Source organism: Heptranchias perlo, chromosome 5 (genome assembly GCF_035084215.1).
Source record: "Heptranchias perlo isolate sHepPer1 chromosome 5, sHepPer1.hap1, whole genome shotgun sequence".
Classification (NCBI taxonomy): domain Eukaryota; kingdom Metazoa; phylum Chordata; class Chondrichthyes; order Hexanchiformes; family Hexanchidae; genus Heptranchias; species Heptranchias perlo.
Window position 1 is genome coordinate 105,483,387 of NC_090329.1, and position 22,288 is coordinate 105,505,674.

Below are 22,288 nucleotides of genomic sequence, written 5' to 3' on the forward strand. Positions count from 1 at the left end.
TAGAAAAAGGTAAAGGTGTAGCTGAGAGAGACAGTGCTCAAAGAGTATAGGTGAAAGCGCCTATCAAACAAGCTTTTTCTTGTGTCCTGACGAAGAGTGTGAGAGAAATAGTGGAAAAACCTCCCCAGATTATTAAAGTTTGGATGGACTTAGCTTTACTGGGCAGCTGAGGGGTGTGTTTGGCACAAAAAAGGAAATTGAGTTTCTTAGAGGCAGATTTAACAATGCTGAATGCATGAGAGAAGTGGACTGAGAAGCACTCTGACACCATAGAGAACAGATTCTACTGATAATATTAAAGATTTGGGAATTCCTTTCACTGAGCTTTGTGAGTAAATCTTAATTTTATGACATTTTGGAAAAGTTCTACACATTTCACAGCTGAATGAACAAAATAGTCAGCAGTTATACCAATTAAATGGTAATTAAGCTGGTTGAGAAGTATGAAAAGAGTTATATTACAGAACAATTGTGATTGGCTGTTTTAGTTTAATTACTGCTAATGGATTCAGATTGCACAGATACTTCAATAGAAAAACTGCGCTCATTCATAATCATCATTTGGGTTCCTCATTTTTTACAATATAAGAGAAATGAATCCTTTATTGGGGAAACCAGGAAAATATATCCCTCTACCCTCAGAAAATATGACCTATTCCTCTCCCCCACTAGGAGTTGAACGCAACCCACCCCGACATTGACCTGTAGAGAGAGAACTGTAATTCTTCCCAGAATCATACATATTCCCCACCACAAGACTCCACAAATCGGACACATACACAATAAAAAGAACTTGCATTTATATAGCACCTTTCACTGCCTCAGATTGTCCCAAAGCTCTTTACAGCCAATGAAGTGTAGTCACAGTTGTAATGTAGGGAAATGCAGCAGCCAATTTGCGCAGAGCAATTCTTACAAATAGCAACATGATTATTATCAAATACTCTGTTTTAGAGGTGTTGGCTGAGGGATAACTATTGGCCAGGACACCGTGAGAACTTCCTGCTTTTCTTCAAATAGTGCCATGGGATTTTATATGTCCACCTGAAAGGGCGGACATCTCTTAGTTTAATGTCTCATCCGAAAGCAAACACCTCTGACGGTGCAGCATTCCCTCAGAACTGCACTGAAGTGTGAGATTGAATAACTCCTACTGTGTAATCAGGTCTTTATACAAGAGAAAAGATATAATAAAAGCTCCAAACATTGCTCACCATCCACCAGAATTAAGGAGAACGAAAGGTTGGACATGGGAAATGGTGATTTATATACAACAACATTGTTTTATTTGGAGGGACAGCGGTGAGCTTTACACTTTCTCTCAGTCTCCCCAGGGCTAGGGATAGGAAATAAATATCAGCCAAGGTCCCTGCTTCCGATTGTAATTCAGTGACCACTGCTGTCCGAGTACATGTGTGAAGGTTAAATGAGGACAGGATTGGATTTGGCCGTAATGGCCGCACAGTCCAATAGCCTCCCTACACTCGCGGTCTAGGTGCACATGTGCAGAATGACCTTCAGGCGAGGTACAGAGGCCTGTGGATCAGGCACAAGTTATCATCTCCAGGACAGGAAAAACAGAGCAGGCGTGTCTGCTTTGTGCAATGAAAGATAGTGAAATAAATCAAATGAGACCTTCCAGAACAATGTATTTAATTGATAATACAGAATTGGACTAAATGATACCTTGTTGGCATGTCACTAATTGTCTGGCCTGTCTTGACCCTTTCATCAGCTGGACAGTACACTGAAATATAGATGACACCAACCAGAGGCTTGTGTAGTATCCCCAAACATTATCATTTATTTTCTAGTAATCACTGATTATGTACTCTTTATGCAGTGCTGTTAACAACTCTCTATTCCTACAGGTATCGCAGAAGATACGACACACCCTGAATCTGTAATTTGCAGAGATTGTTACCTTTTTTTTAGTATTCAGCAAGTGTTGTTTACAGCATGCTATTAACAGCACTTCCTCCGTACATACAGGTGTAATGAGGGAAGGCACTAAATCTAAATGACTCAGTAGAAATGCTGCGGTTTAGTCCTTGTGCACCACTTGTCAACAGTGTCTGGAGGAGGACAAACCTGGCGCATTACAAGAGTTATTGGTATTCATCTAGAAGAGCTCACACTTCAACCGATGAGAAAAATGCCAAATTGTGCTCTAAGGGGGGCACAGTCCACTGCAGTTGCATTATTTTTAGTCAGCTTTACCATTTTCCTATACGATCAGAGGACATTACCATTCTCAGTGCTGTCTGTAATGTCTGCACCTGCACAGAATGCATAATGTTTAAAGCCTACTTTCCTATTTTCTGTCACGGTACGGCATTTATAGAAACTATCAAACATTTTAAACAAATTGGGCGCTAAATTGGGCCATGTAGCGCCTGTTGTTTTGGCGCTCCACAGCCTCTCCAACATCCAAGATGGCATCTCGGCTGCGCATGCATGTTTCCAGTGTGACGTGCACCGGACGCCATCTTGGTATAGGAGTTAGCATAAGCGCAAATACCGAACGCTGGAAACGTGTAAAATAAGGAGAAAATGGATGCAATCTGTGTGCAACGCTGATTGAAAGTGATAGACACCATTTTGGGACTTAACGCTCAACTCAATGCACAGTCTAAACCCCAACCATCTGAACGTGTCTTAGAGTGCCTGGAGGACCCCCCCACCGGCGCTATTTAAAGAGACCATGCAGGATCTACAGGTTAGTGGCTGGATTATTGCTTCTGGCTGCTGAGACATTTGTAACTGTTTTTGGAGGTCTCCTAGACTTGAATACTAGGACGCGGGGACATAGCCTAATATTTAGAGCCAGGACGTGCAGGAGTGAAATTAGGAAATGCTTCTACACGCAAAGGGTGGGAGAAGTTTGGAACGCTCCTCTGCAAACAGCAGTTGGTGCTAGCTCACTTGTGAATTTTAAATCTGAGATTGATAGATTTCTGTGAACCAAGGGTATTAATGGATATTGGGCTAAGATGGGTATATGGAGTTAGGTCACAGGTCCACCATGATCTCATTGAATGGCAGAACAGGCTCGAGAGGCTAAATGCCACTGCCACTTGATGCCTCCTGATCTGTGCCACCTTCTCCTGCAAGAAAGCGGGACGTGTGCCTGGGTGATGTGCCTGTCATGGTTGAATAGCTGCCAGTGTGTGTGGCCTGTGAGTTGTGGTGGGTGGCTTGCAACAGTGGTAATCTGTAAAGGTGAGAGGAAGCATCTGATTGGAAGAATTGAATACTGATGGAAAGAGTTTGTTGGTATGTGGGTGATGGGGTTGTAGTGTGTGGAGCAGTGGATGCGACTAGTGGTGCAGTTGGTAGGAGACGCCACTTGACAGTTGACCTCACGTCCCCTGGCCATTCATGTCAAAATATTGAACTTCTTCCTGCACTGCATCCATGCTTATGATGCTGTGCGCCTGGCATTGACTTCGTCCCCTGCTGCCTCCCACTGCCTTTTGGGTATATGTCTAGAGGGCCTTTTGCTCCCGCTCCACCGCCCTGCGGATGTAGGATGTCCCTCCTTCTGTCCACCTCTTGCACCAAAGCCTCTAGTGCATCAGCAGAGAACCTTGGTGCACACATTCTCGTGGGCCTGGTACCAACTCAGATTGGCAGATTGGTGAGGCCTGGCTTGCAGATTGGAGGATGCTGGATTTAGTTGTGCGCAACCTGCAGCAAAGGAAATTATGAAAGTGTGAGGTGCGAGTTGGTGAACTTTACTAAAAGAGATGATGGTGGATAGGCAATGGCTAATATTTAAAGAACATGTGCAGGAATTACAACAATTATTCATTCCTGTCTGGCGCAAAAATAAAACAGGAAAGGTGACTCAACGTGGCTTACAAAAGAAATTAAGGATAGTATTAGATCCAAAGAGGAGGCATATAAAATTGCCAGAAAAAGCGGCAAGCCTGAGGATTGGGAGCAGTTCAGAATTCAGCAAAGGAGGACAAAGAGATTGATTAAGAGGGGAAAAGTAGATTATGAGAGTAAACTAGCAGGGAACATAAAAACTGACTGTAAAAGCTTCTATAAATATATCAAGAGAAAAGATTAGTGAAGACAAATGTAGGTCCCTTACAGTCAGAAATGGGGGAAATTATAATGGGGAACAAAGAAATGGCAGAACAATTAAACACATACTTTGGCTCTGTCTTCACAAAGGAGGACACAAATAACCTGCCAGAAATGTTAGGGAACCAAGGGACTAGTGAGGGGGAGGAACTGAAGGAAATCAGTATTAGTAAAAAAAATAGTGCTAGGGAAATTAATGGGGCTAAAGGCTGATCATCTTCCAAAATTCTATAGACTCTGGAACAGTTCCTACAGATTGGAGGGTGGCAAATGTAACCCCACTATTTAAAAAAGGAGGGAGAGAAAAAACAGCGAATTACAGACCAGTTAGCCTAACATCAGGGAAAATGCTAGAGTCCATTATAAAAGATGTGATAACAGAACACTTGGAGGGCATTAACTGGATTGGACAAAGTCAGCATGGGTTTATGAAAGGGAAATCATGCTTAACAAATCTACTGGAGTTTTTTGAGGATGTAACTGGTAGAATAGATAGGGGAGAACCGGTGGATGTGGTGTATTTGGATTTTCAGAAGGCTTTTGATAAGGTCCCACACAAGAGGTTATTGTGCAAAATGAAAGCACATGGGATTGGGGGGAATATACTGGCATGGATTGAGAATTGGTTGACAGACAGGAAACAGAGAGTAGGAATAAACGGATCTTTTTCCGGGTGGCAGGCAGTGACTAGTGGGGTACCGCAGGGATCATTGCTTGGGCCCCAGCTAGTCACAATATATATCAATGATTTGGATGAGGGAAATGAATGTAACATTTCCAAGTTTGCAGACGATACAAAGCTGGGGTGAAATGTGAGCTGTGAGGAGGATGCAAAGAGGCTCCAATGTGATTTAGACAATTTGGGTGAGTGGGCAAGAACATGGCAGATGCAGTATAACGTGGATAAATGTGAGGCTATCCACTTTGGTTGTAAAAACAGAAAGACAGATTATTATCTGAATGGTGATAGATTGGGAAAAGGGGAGGTGCAACGAGACCTGGGTGTTCTTGTACACCAGTCACTGAAAGCGAGCACTCAGGTGCAGCAAGCAGTTAGGAAGGCGAATGGTATGTTGGCCTTCATTGCAAGAGGATTTGAGTACAGGACAGGGATGTCTTACTGCAGTTATACAGGGCCACATCTGGAGTATTGTGTGCAGTTTTGGTCTCCTTATCTGAGGAAGGATGTCCTTGCCATGGAGGGAGTGCAACGAAGGTTTACCAGACTGATTCCTGGGATGGCAGGACTGACGTATGAGGAGAGATTGGGTCAACTAGGCCTATATTCACTAGAGTTTAGAAGAATGAGATATGATCTCATTGAAACATATAAAATTCTCACAGGACTAGAGAGACTAGATACAGGAAGGATGTTCCCGATGGCTGGGGAGTCCAGAACCAGGGGTCACAGTCTCAGGATACGGGGTATGCCATTTAGAACCAAGATGAGGAGAAATTTCATCATTCAGAGGGTGGTGAACCTGTGGAATTCTCTACCACAGAAGGCAGTGGAGGCCAAGTCATTAGATGTATTCAAGAAGGAGATAGATATATTTCTTAATGCTAAAGGGATCAAGGGATACGGGGAAAAAGCAGGAACAGGGTACTGAGTTAGACGATCAGCCATGATCATTTTGAATGGCGGAGCAGACCCGAAGGGCCGAATGGCCTACTCTTGCTCCTATTTTTTATGTTTCTATGTTTATGTTTGTTCAATGTTTTAACATAACTCATCAGTGTGTAAACATAGGGACTGGTGCTGCAACTGTGTTTTGCATGTACGATGTCTGATCTCCGTTCAGGTTCCGTACAGATCGCAGACTGTTATTTTCAGCAAATAACAGGTACCAACTACCCTTAAGAGATTTTTAACGGATAGCCTGCCTTTAAGAGATCAGGGCTCCCCTTGCTGGTGGCAAATGTGAATTGCATTGAATCCTCATGTCAACGTTGATTCAGAACGCTGCTTGAAGGTAACTCCTCAGGCCTCATGAAAGTCTCGTCCAACCTGCGCGGGGCCATTGGGCGTGGGGTAATAGCGGATTGTGCTCCCCCGCCCAATAATAGGCCCTGTCTAATTTTTCCCCCAAAGCCTCAACAATTCAGTATTGATGTTCATTAATTTGACATTTATAGTGCAATTGGATAGAAGTATTTCTCCCAGTTTCTACGGCATGTTGTATCCAATTTCATTCCTTTGGATGCATCACAGTAACTCAAATGTTAATGTTCTCGTTTAATAGACTTGCTTTCATCAGCCCGCAAGGATTCCAGGGAAGCACTGAAGCTGCAGTTGTTGCCTCACAAGCAAAACAATCTGCTGGTTTTAAATGAAAGGAAGAATAGAACGGCCCACTGAAGTAATGAAAAGTGAAAGAAACAGAAAACAAACATATTTTCAACAGATCCACAGAGGACTAGAGTACAGCGTGCGGTGGTGATTGTATCTGCTATGTACTTCAGGGCCCGAGATTCCACACGACCGCTCCGCTGGCTGAAGAGGGAGGAATGGAATCCCCATCTGCCCCTATGGTCACCCAGTTCCAAAGTATGGAGATGGAATCATTTGCATGGTCAGGTAGGTCAGTGCCTGCAAGGGTGCTTTAGCAGCTCTGATTTGGCACTGTACAGGGGAGTGGCCTGCAGATTGTCTGAGGTGCTCCCAGGCCCTTCTGTGATAAAGTTAATAATAAACTATTCTGCATCAAGAAATAAGGTAATCGGTACCCTCTGGGATCCATTACCTTATTTTAGGTAAGATTTGGGGCCTTTCAAATGGCATCAAAGGGACTCATGCCAGCTCTCAGTGTAGTCCGGGATCTCCCTGCCCTCCCACGTCACATCCCCTTCCTGGGGGCTTAGGACAGGCAGAAAACCTGCTCATGGCTTCCCCTAACAGAAGATGGCTAGAGCTAAAAAATAAGGCCGAGTCCAGGCGCAACCTGATTCCACCACATTTTACAGTTCCTTGACTGGAGCTCCACCCCATTTGCAACTTGACCTGAAGTGGAATGTTAAGCCCTAACAGGGTAATTTTGACTTTGGGTGATCGTGTAAAATGGGCAATATCAGATCAACCACCCGTTATACATTTCTCCCGATTTTCATTTCCATTGAAGTCAGTCGAAATGAAAATCGGGAGAGATGTATAATGGGCGGTTGATCTGATATCGCTCGAGTTACAGTCGCCCAAAGTCAAAATTGCCCCTTAAGACAACAGCTATCCTAACATGTAAAGGGCAAAGAGGGGGAGGAATTTCTGAAGTGTGTTCAGGAGCACTTTCTTGATCAGTATGTTTGCGGCCCAACGAGGAAGGAGGCATTGCTGGATCTAGTTCTGGGGAATACAATGGGTCAAGTGGAGCAAGTGTCAGTGAGGAACATTTAGGGAACAGTGATCATAGTATCATAAGGTTTAGTTTAATTATGGAAAAGGACAAGGAGCAGTCTGGAGTAAAAAATACTTAATTGGAGGAGAGCCAATTTCAGTTGGTTGAGAACGGATCTGGCCCAGGTAAATTGGAATCAAAGATTGGCAGGCAAAACTGTAATCAAATAATGGGCAGCCTTTAAAGAGCAGATGGTTCAGGTACAGTCTAGGTACATTCCCACGAGGGGGAAAGGTAGGGCAATCAAAGCTAGAGCTTCCTAGATAACAAAAGAGATTGCGAGTAAGATGAAGCAGAAAAAGGGGGCGTCCGACAGATGTCAGGTTGATAATACAATTGAGAATCAGGCTGAATATAGAAAGTACAGAGGAGAAGTGAAAAAGGAAATAAGAGGGGCAAAGAAAGAGTATGAGAATAGACTGGCGGCCAACATAAGGGAATCCAAAAGACTTCTATTGGCATATAAATAATAAACGGGTAGGAAGAGGAGAGGTAGGGCTGATTAGGGACCAAAAAAGGAGATCCATGCAAGGAGGCAGAGGGCATGGCTGAGGTACTAAATGAGTACTTTGCATCTGTCTTTACCAAGGAAGAAGATGCTGCCAAAGTCACAATAAAAGAGGAGGTGGTTGAGATATTGGATGGGGTGAAAATTGATAAAGAGGAGGTACTGGAAAGGCTAGCTATGCTTAAAGTAGGTAAGTTACCCAGTCCAGATGAGATGCATCCTAGTTTGCTGAAAGAAGTAAGGGTGGAAATTGCAGAGGTGCAGGCCATAATCTTCCAATCCTCCTTAGATACGGGAGTGATATCAGAGGACTAGAGAATTGCAAATGTTAAACCCTTGTTCAAAAAAAGATGTAAGGATAAACCCGGCAACGACAGGCCAGTCAGTTTTTCCTTGGTGGTGGGGAAGCTTTTAGAAACGATAATCGGGACAAAATTAATAGCCACTTGGACAAGTGTGGATTAATAAAAGAAAGCAGCACGGATTTGTTGAAGGCAAATCGTGTTTAACTAAATTGATTGAGTTTTTTTTGATGAGGTAACAGAGAGGGTTGATGAGGGCAATGCGATTGGTTCTGTGTATATGGACTTTCAAAAGGCGTTTGATGTAATGCCACATTATGGCCATGACATTGGCTTGTCAGCAAAATTGAAGCCCATGGAATAAAAGGGGCAGTGGCAGCATGGATACGAAATTGAATAAGTGACAGGAAACAGAGAGTAGTGGTGAACGGTTGTTTTTCAAACTGGAGGAAGGTATACAGTAGTGTTCCCTAGGGGTCAGTACTAGGACCACTGCTTTTTTTGAGATATATTAATGACTTGGACTTGGATGTACAGGATACAATTTCCAAAATTTGCAGACGACACAAAACTTGGAAGTATAGTGAACAGTGAGAAGGATCGTAATAGGCTTCAAAAGGACATAGACAGGCTGGTGGAATGGGCAGACACAATGTAATGCAAAGAAGTGCGAAGTGATACATTTTGGCATGAAGAATGAGGAGAAACAATATGAACTAAATGGTACAATTCTAAAGGGGGTGCCTGAACAGAGAGACCTGGGGGTATATGTGCACAAATCTTTGAAGGTGGCAGGACTGATTGAGAAAGTGTTTAAAAAAGTATATGGGATCCTGGGCTTTATAAATAGAATCATAAAATTCAAAAGCAAGGAAGTTAAGTTGAACCTCTGTAAAACACTGGTTCGGCCACAACTGGAGTATTGTGTCCAATTCTGGGCACCACACTTTAGGAAGGATGTGAAGGCCTTAGAGAGGTACAAAAAAGATTTACTGGAATGGTTCCAGGGATGCGGGTCTTCGGTTACGTGGATAGACTGGAAAGCTGGGGTTCTCCTTAGAGCAGAGAAGGTTGAGAGGAAATTTGGTAAACGTGTTCAAAATCATGAAGGGTTTAGATTAAGTAAATAAAGAGAAACTGTTCCTATTGGCAGATGAGTTGAGAACCAGAGGACACAGATTTAAGGTGATTGGCAAAAGAACCAAAAGCGACAGGAGGAAAAACTTTTTTACGCAGCGAGTAGTTATGATCTGGAATGCACTGCCTGAAAGGATGGTGGAAGCTTTCAAAAAGGAATTGGATAAATACTTGAAGGGAAAATATTTGCAGGGATACGGGCAAAGAGCGGCTGAATGGGACTAACTGGATTGCTCTTACGAAGAGTCAGCATGGGCTCGATGGGACAAATGACCTCCTTCTGTGCTGTAACCATTCTATCATTCTATGATTTGCCTTAGCAAAACGTGTCAGAATGCATTTTGTCCCAAGGCAGATGCATTGGATTATTGTCATTGTTTGGACTTCATGTTCTTGTTAACTTGAAGCAATATCACAAACTGTCTTATATTTCAGTATTACTTTCTAAACAGGCAATTAAATCTCTCTCCTCTTTCCACCTGTAAACAAGAAATTTGCTTGAGATGAGATGAAAATGGATTTATTTGTGTGGAGCATTTTATAAGTCTTCGAGCGGCTGTATCCGTAAAACCTCCAGAGGGGAGGAGAAAAATCTGTATGCAACATGCAATTGTTGTATTTCTGCATGTTTTCTTCTGGAGATTAATAACAAATAAGTTGCATAAGAATCACATGGACAGCAAAGTCCCAGGACAGCTCTGGACTTCACAAATTTTGAGGATTTTTTTGCTTTTTGTTTTTCATTACTAGGAAAAGCAGCAAAAGCAATAGATTTCCCTGTCTTTGCTCAGCAATTAGTTCATTTTTCCCGATCCTTAAGGGATTTGTACATATTTCTTTTTTCGATCAGTATGTTAATTTTCACTTCTTTTTTGGAAAATTTATTCTGCAAATCCCTTATTAATAAAATGTAAGACAATGGAATCTGTTCTAAGGGGTAGGCTGTCAGAGGACTTGTATAAAATATTCAAGAAATATTCAGTGTAGATTCAGAAGGGGAAGCTGTTGCTTAACAAACTTCCTTAACTTCTTTGAGGACATCGCATGGAATGTGCTTTCAGAAAACTTTAAAGTAAGTTCCAAATGAGAAACATCCAATTCAAAACTAAACGCCGTAAGAGTCTAGGGTATAAGAGGGGAACGGATTAAAACGGTGATTTTTCTCAGCAGCAGCTTTCCTACCAGAATGGGATACAGTGGCGTAGCGTTTATGTTAATCAATTGGTAATCACAGAGGCCTGGACTAATAATCCCAAATGCCAGTTTGAGAATTTGAATCCAGTTTGAAGTGTCCATGGAGCTGTTGGATTGTCATAAAAACCCAATTGCTTCACCTGCCATCCTTACCCAGTCTGGCCTGTATGGGATTCTGGTCCCACGCCAATGTAGTTGACTTTTACTGCTCTCTCAAGTGGCCCAGCAAGCCACTCAGTTATGTCAAATTGCTGCAAGAAATAGTGGTGTATGAAGGTCCACCGCCTCCTTCTCAGGGCAAATAGTGATGGGCTTGATTGGCACCCCATCCACCGCCCCAAACATTGACTCCCTTCACCACCGGCGCACCGTGGCTGCAGTGTGTACCATCCACAGGATGCACTGCGGCAACTCGCCAAGGTTTCTTCGACAGCACCTCCCAAACCCGCGACCTCTACCACCTAGAAGAACAAGGGCAGCAGGCGCATGGGAACACCACCACCTGCACGTTCCCCTCCAAGTCACACACTATCCCGACTTGGAAATATATCACTGTTCCATCATCGTCGCTGGGTCAAAATCCTGGAACTCCCTTCCTAACAGCACTGTGGGAGAACCTTCACCACATGGACTTTTATTTTATTATTCGTTCACGGGATGTGGGCGTCGCTGGCGAGGCCAGCATTTATTGCCCATCCCTAATTGCCACATGGACTGCAGTGGTTGAAGAAGGCGGCTCACCACCACCTTCTCAAGGGCAATTAGGGATGGGCAATAAATGCTGGTCTTGCCAGTGACGCCCACACCCCATGAATGATTTTTTTAAAAACTGTGGCGGATTGGGGTTTCTGCCCACCCCACCAACTTGGTGCTGACCCCAGCGAAATTACTCCTATGGTGTTCTCTGCATAGACATTGGCAAAACATCTTGGATAGGGCTGTACTACACTAATTATTACTTTTTATGTTAAATAAACAACCTTTATATTACTTTTTAACAAAAAAAGAAAACTTTAGAGAGAATATGGGGAGAAAAAAATTCAATAAGGCCTATTAGGCGTAGGAAGCGTGATCTGCTGTTTGCCCATGCCCCATGGCCGCTACGCAAGCAGCACGTGAATTTCGAGATGCCAGCTACTTACCATGATAGTTCTGTGCAGCCTCTCAGTAGCATGGGTAGAGAATGAGGAAACCAGAAATGGGGTGTGCTCTGCGCACGTCATTGACAGCCTGCACCTCTTAAAGGTGCAGGTGCACATTTTAAATGGGACATGCACAGTCCACTGGGAGGAGGGAAAGATGGCCAGAAGGATGGCAGGACCGGCGTGAGAGCGGGCCCCAAGCTTCTCTGACAATGCACTGGAGGCCGTGGTGGAGGGGGTGGACGAAAGGAGGGCCAACATGTACCCGCAGGGTGGCAGGAGACTCTCCAGACTCCAGCTCCGCAGGCATTGGGAGGCTATGGCCCAGGAAGTGAACGCCAGGAGCATTGCACCACGCATGATGGTGCAGTGCCGAAAGAAGTTCAATGATTTGACACGAGTGGTCAAGGTGAGTGAATACAAGTGTCAAGTGGCACATCCTACCAACTGCACCACTGCTCCACGGATCACACCCGCCATCACCCACTCACCAACAAACACTGCCCATCCATACGCAATGCTGCATCTCACCCGCACATCACCACTCACAGGTCACACACACTGGCAGCTATTTGGCCATGACAGGCACATCATCCAGACACCTTGCAGGATACTCATTGACACAGTGCCCTCTGTCTTGTAGGAGAACATGGTGCATAAAATCTGGCAGCAGGAGAGACCTGAGGGAGGACAGGCACGTTTACAAGTCCTCACCCCCTTGGAGGAGACTGTGCTTAGGCGGGCCGTCGCTGCAGCCGTGACCATATGCCGTGGTCAAGGTCCCGATGAAGGGGGTCTCTGCATATCTAATGCTCCTTCTCCTTTTCCACATCTCCCTCCTCACATAATCTTTTCTGACTCACATGCTGCAGATGCTGTCAGCACGCACCTCTTACTCGCTACTCTCCCCGCTCCACAACTCAATCTGTTTCGCTTTGTCATTGCAGATACCCAAGAACATGTGGCGGCACCGTCTGAGGTGGAGGAGGAGGAGGGGGAGGAGGGGGACACTGAAGGCACACCGTCACTCGATCTGACACTCGTATCCACCAGCTCAGAGACTGACACTGTGCGTCCGTTAGAGGCTAGGTTAGAGAAGGGATCTGCATGTGGTGAGACACCAAGCACAAGTGCACAGGAGCCGGGGCGGGGGGAACGGATCCCACAGGTGCCAACTCACCGGAGGGTGAGGTCGCTCACTAGTTCTGCTGCAGAGGAGTCAGATGAGGACTTCGATGGACCAGGCTGCAGAAGACGGTTGATGGACATACGCCAACAAATGTTTGATGCACTGGAAAGCCTGTCAGAAAGCCTACGCATAATGACAAGGGGCATAGAGGAGGCCAGCTCCAAATTGGCACAGGGCTTTGTGCAGAGCTTAGAGCCCATCCTTTCCAACATGGAATTGGTGGTCCATCAGCACACCTGTGGAACCCACCATGATGCCACGCCTGATGGCCGATGTTGCGGCTTCCATTGCAGCACAATATTGGAGGTCGATGTCCGCTATCCTGGGAGCAGTCACGACGCTTTCATCATGCGGCAGTCCAATGCACCAGCTATCTTTCAGCCAACTCGACAAGTCAAAGGCTAGCTACTGGCCAACAAGGGCTATCCCCTCACGACATGGCTCATGACACCAGTCAGGAATCCACGCAAACGTGCACAGATGTGATGAAAGGTCTGAAAGGTACGATTGCAGCTCAAACTGGTGCAACAGAAGGTCAGACTGCTGCTATTGTGGGTCTGGGGACCACTGTGGAACGGGGCTTCCAGGGCATCATAGCACTCCAGCAATCCATTCTCCAGCAATCCATTCTCCAGCTGATCACCGGGATTGCTGAGGCGCCGCCCCAGGAGAGTGGCAGTGGCGCCATGGCAGTCGGACCTGCTGTCCTCTCTCCAGACAACAGCATTCCTGCTCCCAGCCCTGCCATTCCACCAGTGCCCCTGTTGTTACCTATTGGCCAGCCAGGCCAGACTGCTGCAGCCCATGCTGAGATTTTACAGTCTGAAGCCGGGCCCTCCCGGCCCAGAGCTGCTCGAGGTCATCCTCCAAGACCATCTGCACACTCCTCAGTTGAAAGTCAGCAGCCTCCCACCACCCATGCTCCAGCCACTGGGGATGCATCTCGTAGAAGCACGAGGATAGTTAAAGGCACACAATCGACAGGCGCTAAGGGAATGCAGAAAGGTGAATAGTTCTGTTCTGTTTCCATAATTTGATTTGTTAATTGATAAATGTGACTTTGAATTTGCATTTGGTGGTTTTTATTTGTGCGATGAGCTGAGGGGGAAACAAATGTGTAAACAGATGGAGGGCAGTTTAATGGTCATATGGGAGCAGACAGGTGGAGAGTGTAGGACTGTTGGTGAGTTGGGGGATGTAGTTGACATTATTGATAGCGGGCATGGATCAGGCGAGCACACAGAGCCCTTGCAGACAAGGCGTGTATTCCCTGTTGCACCCTCGCGTCTTCCTCCACTTCCTCCTCTGGCTCCTCCCCCTCCTCCGCCTCAGTCTCTTCCCCCTTCACCTCCTCAGCATCTTCCTCCTCCTCCTCCATCTCTGGCTCAGGGTCTTCTCCAATCATCGGTGCCAAGGGCAGGTCCCTCATGATGGCCAGGTTGTACAGCATGCAGCAGACCACCACGAATGTGCCCACCCACTCAGGGAAGTACTGCAGGGCTCCTCCAGACCTGTCCAGTCAATGGAAGCATTGTTTCAGAAGGCCTATGGCGTGCTCCACAACATTGTGTGTGGCAGCATGGCTCTCATTATAGGCCTGCTGTGCACGTTTGCGTGGATTCCTGACTGGTGTCATGAGCCATGTCGTGAGGGGATAGCCCTTGTTGGCCAGTAGCTAGCCTTTGACTTGTCGAGTTGGCTGAAAGATAGCTGGTGCGTTGGACTGCCGCATGATGAAGGCGTCGTGACTGCTCCCAGGATAGCGGACATCGACCTCCAATATTTGATGCGTGTGGTCGCACACCAGCTGCATGTTCAGGGACCAGAAGCCCTTTCGGTTGATGAAGATGGCCGAGTTGATATGCAGGGCACGCAGGACAGTATGGGTGCAGTCAATGGCACCCTGCACCAAGGGGAAGCCAGTAATGTGAGCAAACTCCCGTGCTCGCTCATTCTGCTTGTCTCTGTCAAGAGGGAAGGTGATGAACCTGTTCCTCATCTCATACAGTGCGTCTGTGACCTTCCTTATGCAGCAGTGCACTGCATACTGTGAGATGTCGCACATGTCACCAGCAGAGGCCTGAAATGATCCTGAGCCGTAGAAATTCAGTGCCACGGTGACCTTCACAGTCACAGGCAATGCTGTCCTCGCCCTGCTCCGAGGCTGCAGTTGTGGCCGCACCAGTTGACAGATCTCGGTCACGGCTTCCTTGTTGAACCTCGGCCTTCGGATGCAATGTTCCTCGCTCATGTTGAGGTAAGAGAATTGGTCCTGGAAGGCCCTCATTGGATACGGCCTCCTGCTCAATTCCCTGCACCTCCTCCACCTCCTTCTCATTGCAGCTTGACCCGCTGTGCGTGGCCTCTCTGCATGCTCCCAGTCGTGCTCAATGCCCAGCAGGAGCCCTAGCAGACTGCCCATGGTTGCCAGGTATGTTGTTCAACCATGGTTGTAACTTTCCAAACTCTAAGGCAGTATCTGCCAAACCACTCTCAAATGTACTGTAGCAACTCTCAGTAAGTATAGGGAGCTTCAAAAAACACGTCCTATTCCAATAGCAGTCAGAAGCAATAATCCAACAACTAACCTGCAACACCTGCATGGTCCCTTTAAATAGCACTGGTGGGGGATCCTCCAGGCACTCTAAGACATGTTCAGGTGTGCGTGGTTAAGACTATGCCTTGAGTTGAGCATTAAGGTCCAAAATGGCGTCTATCACTTTAAATCACTGATTTTATGCATTTTTTCCCAACTTTACATGCTGCCTATACCAAGATGGCGCCTGGCGCACATCACGCTGGAAACATGCATGCACGGCCGTGATGCCACCTTGGCACGTCGGGAGGCTACGTAGTGCCGAAACAGTGGGCACTGCACGGCCCGATTTCTAGCCCATAATTTTTAAGTGGAGGTCTCCTGGTCCTATTTTTCTGGCTATGTAGAAATAATGCTCTACCTGCATCACAAAATAGTTTATATACCTCACTGAGGTCCTCTCTTAACTGTGGTTTACCACCTCACCAATGCCCCATCCCTACTGTGACCTTTCCGGCTATGGGATGCTACACCATTCCAAAGCGACATCCACATCCCAAAAATGAATTAAAAAAAAGTGGGCTAAAAATTGGGCCATGTAGCGCCCGTTGTTTTGACGCTAAGCGGCCTCCCGAAGTTTGAAAACGGAGTCCAGAATGCATGCGGATGCTTCTAGTGTTATGTGCACCGGACGCCATCTTGGTAAAGGGTTTCGCGCACGGGCAGATAACGAATGCCGGCAGCATGTAAAGTAGGGAGAATATGTGTTAGATCAGCATGCAATGCTGATTTAAAGTGATAGACACTATTTTGGCACTTAACACTCCACTCAATGCACAGTCTTAACCACGAACACCTGAACATGTCTTAGACGGCTCGGAGGACCCCCCCCACCAGCGCTATTTAAAGGGATCATGTAGGTGTTGCAGGTTAGTTGCTGGATTATTGCTTCTGGCTGCTGGTAAAATAGGTTGTTTTTGTTGAAGCGTCCTGTACTTACAGAGAGTTGTTATTGTTATAATATATAAAGAGTGATTTGGCAAGTACTGCCTTACGGTTGGTGTAATTTACAACCGTGTTTGAACAAGATTCCTGGCAACCATGGGTGGTCTGCTAAGGCTGCAGCTGGGCATAGAACACGACTGGGAGCATGCAGAGAGACCATGCAGAACAGGTCAAGCTGCGAGGAGAAAGAGGAGGACGGCATGGCACTGAACAAGAGGCCATATCCCATGAGGGCCTTCAGAAAACATCACTCTTATGTCCAGATGAGCGAGGATCAGTGCATCCAATGGCTGAGGTTCACCAAAGAGGTCGTGATGGAGATCTGTCACCTGCTGCAGCCACAACTACAGCTTCAGAGCAGGGCAATGACAGCATTGCCTGTGGCTGTGAAGGTAACTGTGGCGCTGAACTTCTATGGCTCTGGATCCTTTCTGGCCTCTGCTGGCAATCTGTACAACATCTCACAGTGTGCAGTGCACTGCTGCATAAGGGAGGTCACGGAGGCACTATACAAGATGCACAACAGGTTCATCATGCTCCCTCTTGATAGAGAGAAGCAGAACGAGCGAGCACAAGAGTTTGCTCGCTCTTTCTGGCTTCCCATGGTGCAGGGTGCCATTGACTGCACGCATAATGCCATGCGTGCTTCACATGTCAACAAAGGGTTCCACTCCCTGAACGAGCAGCTGGTGTGCGACCACACGGAGGGTATCATGAAGGTTAATGCCTTCATTATGTGATAGTCCAATATGCCAGCTATCTTTGAACCGGCTCGGCAAATGAAAGGCTGGCTACTGGGTGACAAGGGTTAACCCCTCATGAGGTGACTCATGACCCTGAACAACCCTTGCCACCAATTATCTGGCAAGACGCTGAGCCAGAGGAGGAGAAAGAGGCTGAGGAAGAGGAGGAGACAGAGGGGGAAATAGAGGAAGATGCAAGGGAGCAACAAGGAACACTGGCCCTGTCTGCCAGGGCTCTGCATGCTCACCTGATCTGTGAGCGATATCAATAACGTGAACGACATCTCCAAGGTCACCAACAGACCTACACTCCCCACCCGTCCTCTCTCACATGACCATCAAATCGCCCTCCATATGGTTACACATTGCTTCCTTCCTAAGCTCATCGCAGAAATAAAAACCACCATCAAATGCAATTTCAAATTCACATTTATAAATTAACACATGAAATGATGCAAACAAAATGAGACTATTCACCCTTGTGCATTCCCTTAGTGCCTGTTGTTTGTGTGCCTTTACCTATCCTCGTGCTCCTACGAGGTGCTTCCCAGTGGCTGGAGCATGGGTGGTGGGAGGCTGCTGACCTTCAATGGAGGAGCGTGCAGATGGCCTTGGAGGACGACCTCGAGCAGCTCTGGGCCAGGAGGGCATGGCTTCGGGCTGCACCATCTCGACATGGGCTGCAGCCGTCTGGCCTGCCTGGCTGACAGACAACAGCAATGGCACTGGCGGAGTGGCAGGGGGTGGGAGCAGGTCTGACTGTCATTCTCCCGGGGCGGCGCCTCATCAATTCTGGTGATTAGCTGGAGAACGGATTGCTGGTGTGCTGTGGTGTGGAAGCCCCAAACTCAGTGGTCTCCAGACCCACGATAGCAGCATTCTCAGCTGCCATTACAGCAGTCCGAGCTTCAACTGAAGCATGTAAACCTTTGATCACTTCAGTTTGTGCTGCAATGGCGGCTGTTTGTGCTGCAATGGAAGCTGCGACATCAGTCATCAGACGCTGCATCATGGTGGGTTCCACAGGTTCGCTGATGGAGGTGACCACCTATTCCATGTGCGTAAGGATGGGCTCCAAGCTCTGTGCAAAGCCCTGTGCCAAGTTGGAGCTGCACTCCTCCATGCCTCTTCTCATTGTGCGCAGGCTTTCCAGCAGGCTTTTCAGTGCACCAAGCATTTGGTTGTGTACGCCCATCAGTCGTCTTCTGTAGCCTGGCCCATCAAAGTCATCAGCTGACCCCTCAGCAAATAAACCATTGTGTGACCTCGCCCTCCAGCGAGCTAGCACCTGTGGGATCCGTTCCCCCACCCCGGCTCCTGCGCACTTGTGCTCGGTGTCTCACCACGTACAGATCCCTCCTCTAACCTAGCTTCTAAAGGACACGCAGTGTCAGTATCTGAGCTGGTGGAGGCGAGTGTCAGATCGAGTGATGGTGCGGCTTCAGTGTCCTCCTTCTCCTCCTCCTCCTCGGATGGTGCCGGCTCCAGTTCTTGGGTATCTGTAATGACAAAGGGAGTCTGGTTGAGTTGTGCAGCGGGGAGAGGAGCAAGTAAGACGTGTGTGCTGACACCATTTGCAGCACATGAGTCAGAAAAGATTGTGGGATGAGGGAGATGTGGGAAATGTGAAGGAGGATTAGGTAGAGACCCTCTTTGTCGGGACCTCTAGCACTGCCGGTGGCCATGTCCGCAGTGATGGCCCACCCAATGATGTGCAAAACTATCTCCCCCAGGGGGTGAGGACGTGCAGGCGTGCCCGTCTTTCCTCAGGTCTCTCCTGCTGCCTGCTGTTCTGCGCCAACTTCTCCTGCAAGACAGAGGGAAGAGTGTCAGTGAGTATCCTGCAAGGTGTCTGGGTGATGTGCTTGTCATGATTGAATAACTACCAGTGTGTGTGAGCTGTGAGTGGTGGTTGTGTGGCCTGCAAGTGTGGTACTATGTGCAGATGAGATGCAGCATGCGAAGTGCAGCGTTGCATACGGATGGGCAGTGTTTGTTGGTGGGTGGGTGATGGGGGGTATCGTGCATGGAGTATTGGTGCAGTTGGTAGGATGTGCCACTTGACACTTGCATTCACTCACTTTGACCACTCGTGTCAAATTGTTGAACTTTTGTCGGCACTGCAGTGCAGCGCTCCTGGCGTTTACCTCCTGGGACACAGCCTCCCACTGCCTCTGCAGCTGGTGTCTGGAGGGTCTCCTATCACCCTGCAGGTACAGGATGGCCCTCCTTTTGCCCACTCCCTCCACCAGGGCATCCAGTGCGTCGTCCAAGAACCTTGGGGCGCAGTCTTTTGCCGGTCCAGCAATCCTGCCTGCCATCCTGCACTGCTCTCATTGACAGTGCACCTCCCCTTTAAGAGGTGCAGGCTGCCTTTAAATAGTGCTGGCCGTGCCCCATTATCGGCCTCCTGCTTGTGTGTGCAGCTTCTCCACAGCACGGGTAGCGCTGGCTGCATGTACAAATCATGCAGCACGAATCTCACATGACGCCTGCATCGGAAGCACCGGGCGCGGGTTATTCGCAGATTGCGATACCCGCAGCCAGATTTGGGGTTTATTGAATTTAACCCCCTGTATGTTCAAAAAAGGGTGCAAGGATAAACCCGGCAACTACAGGCAAGTCAGTTTAACCTCGGTGGTGGAGAAGCTTTTAGAAACGATAATCGGGTCAAAATTAATACTCACTTGGACAAGTGTGGATTAATAAAGGAAAGCCAGCACGGATTTGTTAAAGGCAAATCGTGTTTAACTAACTTGATTGAGTTCTTCAATGAGAACATAAGAACATAAGAAATAAGAGCAGGAGTAGGCCATACAGTCCTCGAGCCTGCTCCACCATTCAAATAGATGATGGCTGATCTTCAAACTCAACTTCACTTTCCCGCTCGATCCCCATATCCCTTGATTCCCCTAGAGTCCAAAAATCTATCCATTTCAGCCTTGAATATACTCAACGACTCAGCATCCACAGCCCTCTGGGGTAGAGAATTCCAAAGATTCACAACCCTCTTCATCTTGGTCTTGACTGGCTGACCCCTTATCCTGCGACTTTGACCCCTAGTTCTAGACTCTCAAGCCAGGGGAAACAATTTCTCAGCATCTACCCTGTCAAGCCCCCTCAGAATATTATATGTTTCAATGAGATCACCTCTCATTCTTCTAAACTGCAGAGAGAATGGGCCCATTCTATGCAACCTCTCTTCATAGGACAACCCTCTCATCCCAGGAATTAATCTAGTAAAACTTTGTTGCACCGCCTCTAAGGCAAGTATATCCTTCCTTAGATAAGGAGACAAAAACTGTACGCAGTACTCCAAGTGAGGTCTCACTAAAGCCCTGTACAATTGTAGTAAGACTTCCTTACTCTTATACTCAAACACCCTTGCAATATAGGCCAACATGCCATTTGCTTTCCTAATTGCCTGCTGTACCTGCATACTAACTTTTGCGTTTCTTGTACGAGGACACCCAATTCTCTCTGAACATCAACATTTAATAGTTTCTCACCATTTAAAAAATATTCTGTTTTTCTACTCTTCCTACCAAAGTGAATATCCTCACATTTCCCTACATTATACTCCATCTGCTACCTTCTTGCCCACTCACTTAATCTGTCTATATCCCTTTGCAGACTCTGTGTCCTCCTCACAGCTTACTTTCCCACCTAGCTTTGTATCATCAGCAAACTTGGATACATTACACTCGGTCCCTTCATCTAAGTCATTAATATAGATTGTAAATAGCTGAGGCCCAAGCACCGATCCTTGCGGTACCCCACTAGTTACAGCCTGCCAACCTGAGAATGACCCGTTTATCCCTACTCTCTATTTTCTGTCCTTTAACCAATCCTCTATCCATACTAATATATTACCCAACCCCATGAGCCCTTACCTTGTGTAACAACCTTTTATGTGGCACCTTATCGAATGCCTTTTGAAAATCCAGGTATACTACATCCACTGGTTCCCCTTTATCTACCTTGCTAGGTACATCCTCAAAAAACTCTAATAAATTTGTGAAACACAATTTCCCTTTCTTAAAACCATGTTGACTTTGCTTAATCATATTATGATTTTCTAAGTGCCCTGTTACCACTTCCTTAATAATGGATTCAAACATTTTCCCGATGACCAATGTCAGGCTAACTGGTCTGTAGTTCCCTGTTTTCTCTCTCCCTCTTTTCTTGAATAGTGGGGTAGCATTTGCTACCTTCCAGTCCACTGGGACCGTTCCAGAATCTAGAGAATTTTGGAAGATCATAACCAATGCATCCACTATCTCTGCAGCCACCTCTTTTGGAATCCTAGGATGTAGGCCATCAGGTCCACGGGATTTGTCAGCTTTTAGTCCCATTAGTTTCTCTAGTACTTTTTCTCTAGTGATATTAATTACTTTAAATTCTTCACTCTCATTTGCCTTTTGGTTCCCCACTATTTTTGGTATGCATTTTGTGTCTTTTACAGATACAAAATATTTGTTTAACGCATCTGCCATTTCCTGATTTCCCATTATAATTTCTTCTGTCTCAGCCTCTAAAGGATCAACATTTACTTTTGCTACTCTCTTCCTTTTTACATACTCGTAGAAGCTCTTATAATCTGTTTTTATATTGCTAGCTGATTTACTTTCATATTCTATTTTCCCCTTTTTTATCAATTTTTTGGTTGTCCTTTGTTGGTTTCTAAAACTCACCCAATCCCCAGGCTTATTACTCTTCTTGGCAACATTATAGGCCTCTTCTTTCAATCTAATACTCTCCTTTACTTCTTTAGTTAGCCACAGGTGGATCACTTTTCCCGTGGAGTTTTTATTTCTCAATGGAACGTATATTTGCCGAGAATATTGAACTATTTCTTTAAATGTTTGCCATTACTTTTCAACTGTCAAACCATTTAATTTAATTTCCCAAACTACCTTTGACAACTCGCCCCTCATACCTATGTAATTGGTTTTATTTAAGTTTAAGACTCTAGTTTCTGACTTAAGTATGTTACTTTCAAACTCAATGTGAAATTCTATCATATTATGATCACTCTTCCCCAGAAG